General features: G+C 33.3%; 1 long non-coding RNA gene across 1 annotated transcript; it reads right to left on the bottom strand.

Annotated features, from left to right (window-relative positions):
• Positions 1-1,961: 1,961 nt before the first annotated feature.
• Positions 1,962-4,074, bottom strand: LOC149246621 (uncharacterized). Its single transcript, XR_016265578.1, has 3 exons — positions 3,766-4,074; positions 2,382-2,783; positions 1,962-2,229 (listed from the first exon to the last, which is right to left on the bottom strand). It is a non-coding gene; the product is annotated as an uncharacterized LOC149246621 (long non-coding RNA).
• Positions 4,075-4,786: the final 712 nt, after the last annotated feature.

Here is a 4,786-nt window from a genome sequence, read left to right as displayed (position 1 = left end):
GGGTCAGATGGTAACACGAGCCCTTTTTGCATGTTGTATTTGTAAATTGGCATATGGTAAAACATTTCTAGAAAGTTAGACCACGTATTGCTCCACTAACGTAATTTTTTCATATGTTATATATGTGGCATGGTTCATAGAGTAATTTTATCATGTTATCAATTTGGTTTAAGTAAATGAACATGAAAATGTTAAATGTTAATCGACAATGATGTATTTGGTTTTGGTTAAGGATTTATTTATTGTATAATTTAACTAAAATAAATATTCTAAATGTTGAAATTGAGGTAAAGTTTAGGTGAAGTAAAATCAAGTTGTTCTCCCTATTGATGAGAAATATGCTAGTGTCACATGATTAGAAAGTACTAGCATGTTTGCTTAGGTGGACTCTCTAGCATCTTGACAATAAACCTTCACAAAGAGCACAATCGCAATGCAATCCAACCATAGTAAACTATAACCAACCACGGTTGCACATAGTCAATCATGGACAACCATAATCAAACATGGTCTTCCATAGACATTCAAGGTCTAACTCGCCATTGGTCAATCAAATTCAAACATGGTCAACCATGAATAATAAGGGAAACATGATCACTATGGTCACATATCTTCAACCATGGTCAAACATAATCAACTATAGGGTTTCATGAGCAATCATAAGTGACCATAATCAACAATGGTCAAATATGGACACACATGGACAAGCATGGTCAACATGGCCAAATGTGTACACCCATGCTTAACCATATTGAACCATAGTCATCAATATGTCAACCATAATAAACCCTCATCTACATTGGCCATATTTAACCATGGATAATGAATGTTTACCATAGTAAACCATAACCAACCATAGTCAACCATGCTCACCCATGTTCAACATGTCCAATAATACTAAACTCGAGACCTAGGCATCCTTTTGACAATTGTAGATTTTTTTTATCCAATGGGCATGGAGCAAACTCAATTGTTGACTTTTTTCTTTGCATACATAAAATATATAGTCAACATAAGCTCAAGGGTACTCAACTACCATTATTGTCAACCATAATCAATTATAGTCAAAGACAATTAACTATAGTCTTTCATAGTCAATTATACTCAATCATGGCCAACCATAGACTATCATAGTCAATTATAGCTAAACGTGGACAATCATGGTCAACATGGTTTACCATAGTCGACCTTGGTCAACAAGGGCAACATAGTCACTATGGTTAAGCATTTTCAACCATAGTCAATTATAGTTTTCATGGGTAACCATAAAGTCAAATGTGGTAAAACGTTGTCAAACATTGTGGTCTATCGCATTTAGCCATAGTCACTCATATCTCAACCATAATAAACCCTTGTCAACCAAATGTTGACCATATTCAACCAAAGTTGACCATAGTAAACTATAATCAACCATGGTCAATGTGGTCAACGACACTCAACCATGGTTTACCATTGTCAACCATAGTTGCAAAAATAGTCAACTATACTCTTACATAGTCAATTAGATCAACCATGGTCAGCTGTACTCTTACATAGTCAATTATACTCAACCACTGTCAACTATATTAAACATGGTCAACATGGTCCACCATAGTTAACTATAGTTAAATGTAGAGAACTATATTCAACCATAGTCAACCATGGTCACCCATAATTAATCATATGTTAGACCATAGTAAACCCTTTTCAAACATAACTTGCCCATAGTTAACCATGGTGTAATAATCTTCCCCATACATTTCAACCCTGAACTAGCACTACCAAAGTAAAATACTTGATATATCAGCAACTTTGACTTTAATGTGATTGTACTAGTAAATATTATATTTTAAGAAATTCTCAATTGAAAATAATTGAATATTTTGCAAAACACTTAAAAATTCACAATTTTTTACCCATTAAACTACGCAACAAGATTGTGCAAAATTCACTCAACCTCCCAGCCTCAACCTCCCACCCTCAACTTTTATGAGGAAATTTTAACGAGTCATCAGAGCTAAACATATTAAAGCAAATATAAAACCCTGACCCAATGAAATAGCGGTTGACAAATAAATATATATACCCCCACCTGCAAATACATAACGCTATCCAGAGATGAGAATCACATTCTCATGGCTAAGTTTAGAGAGGCAACGAGTCCATAAGAACTTCCAATTCCATTCGCTGAGGGAAAGATCCAGGGTGCCCTTAATAGGATTTAAAGCATCTTCCCTAGTAGTTTCAGGACTGTATATCAGATAACATACATAAAGTTAAGTCGAGTGTGAAAAATAATGAGGATCATAGCGTGAGTAAGTATTGTATGCTATTCTAATGGAGTGCAAATCTTATCTGGTTTAAACGCTTTTACATTAAATCTTAATTCTAATTCTAAATACCTCAAAATCTGTTATGTCCACCATGAGTGTGAGGGTCAATTCCTAAGAGATGGTGGATCTTGAATAGACACCATATTTGCTCCATAATATCGTTTGGTAGATTCATCTGACTCAATTTTCAAGTAATTATTAAATGGGGAACATATCCAGCAGCTATCCATTCCGCTTCTTGCAGATAAGAATATTAACAAGAATATTCCAGGAATTGCTCTCACTAAACATGAGGCAACCAGTCAAATACAGTGCTTGATTTGCTAAGAATATTAACAGAATAAATATGCTTTGCCTATTTCTCTATATTCATACAGTATACACGCCACTTTCCCGTATGTAGGCAGCATTATCCCGCCCTTAATCCTTTAATTCTTGAGCAGTTCATTCATTTGATATCTGGAATCCCATCTGAAATTGGCACAGAAAATAATCGAAGAAGTTATTTAAAAATTAAATATAAAAATATAAAAACCAACCCCGAGTATTTTTCTCATATACGACACAACACAAAAAGTTATTGATTGCTTGGAGTATGTTCTAAAACTGTTTTAGTTTGCTAAGCGTTTTTTTTGAGAAATAGATTAAGGATCCAAGATCTAGAAGCACCTAGCAGAGTGAAAGCCTGCCACTTTACTAAGGTATCATTCCAAGCTGCATGGTTTTCTTTAAATAAAGGTAATGAGTCAGTCCACAAATTCTTTGATAGCAGCCAGAGATGGTTCTACTTGCTTTTGGTTTGACCACAGAGTTACTATAGGTTTTCTCACTATTAAAATAAACACACACAAGGTTGTTGGCTGGTCACATCATTTGAATACTTGTGAAAAACTACAAATAAATTAGTTTGTCATCATTACAGTGAAAAGTAAATCAGTTTGTTGATGTAGGGTTTAGTTTCATTAAGTTATTGACTCAAATCTTATGAAAAGAGGTAGATTGGGGTATTTATAGCTGTTGGGTGGAATGACTGCTGTTTTTCCAACTCAGGATTTATTTTCCCTATCTAAGTTCAAATCTGGGCTAGTGACATCATGATGAGCTATAATGTCTTACTAAATATTCTTCCATTGGCTTTTAGCCTTCTAAACTCTTACTAAATATTCTTCGATTGGTTTCTAGCCTTCTAAACTCTGAAGTAAATATATATATGAGATAACTTAATTTTAAACTCTGAAGTAAATATATATATATATGAGATAACTTAATTCCAACAACCTCACTTTAACCCTCCAATTAAAAAAAATAATTTTTGTTCCCATAAACGAAAAAACTACTTAAAAATAAAAACTACCCTTCCACAAAACATAAAATCAAACCCAACTTATGGAATCCTGCCCTATCAACTTTTCTTTTTTCCTCGAGCTCAACAATGGAATTGCAGAAAAACCACCCATTTTCATTCTTGGAAAGTAGTAACGCCAAAATCTCAAAGCTGTGTTGAGATCGTTGATGAGGGAATCCCTTGATCCCACTCCGATGCCTCTTTGGTTCCAACATCAAAGATCTCAACGCTACAGCTTTGGGATTTCCTCACTCCTCCTGATCACTCGTTGAACATTACCAACCATGTGGAACCTGCGTAATCTGAGGAGCTAAGGATTTGGCACCTTTGCCGATTCCTCTCCACCTGACTCCGGCCATCAATATTTCCAGTCTCCATTTTACTTAGAACAGGTCAATGGATGGATTTAAGTGCAGGGTAACTTCGAGAAAAAAACAAATTTGAGAATATTTTTGTGCACAGCGATTTAAGGATGCCTCTGCACAGTAACTTTGAAAATAAAACAAATTTGAGAATATTTTTGTGCACAGAGATTGAAGGATGCCTCTGCACAGTAACTTTGAAAATAAAACAAATTTGAGAATATTTATGTGCACAGGGATTTAAGGAGGCCTCTGCACAGTAACTTTGAAAAAAAAAACAAATATGAAAATATTTTAAAATTTGAATTTTGAAGAAAAAACAAATTTGAGAATATTTTAAAATTTAATAAATAATTAAAACAACGTAGGTTTAACGCTGCCTCGGCATGGCACCTTTGAATGTTTTTTGGTTTTGATAAGATTTTAAAATTTAATAAATAATATTAATTAATTTAAATAAGTAAATTTAAGTGTACATAGATTTATGAGAATATTTGTTAAATTTGATTTTTCATTTTCTCAGGAACCATATTAGTTGATTGGAAATATCAAATTTGTCATGAAGATGAACCATATTAGTTGGTTAGAAACGACCAAATCTAATGTGATTAATTCTAAAGATTTATATGTACATTATGGATCACAAAAGTCTTAGATTTAAGAATATTAATTAAGTTAAACAATTAAATTTGATAAATAATATTAGATAATTTTTTTATGCTAATGGAAAAACTTGTGAGCAATTTATGAAACCAGCGTACAAAAGT

This window comes from Pinus tabuliformis, chromosome 7 (genome assembly GCF_031772625.1).
Source record: "Pinus tabuliformis cultivar Carrire ecotype Pingquan chromosome 7, CPIR1, whole genome shotgun sequence".
NCBI lineage: Eukaryota > Viridiplantae > Streptophyta > Pinopsida > Pinales > Pinaceae > Pinus > Pinus tabuliformis.
This window is presented reverse-complemented; position numbering and strand designations above follow the sequence as displayed.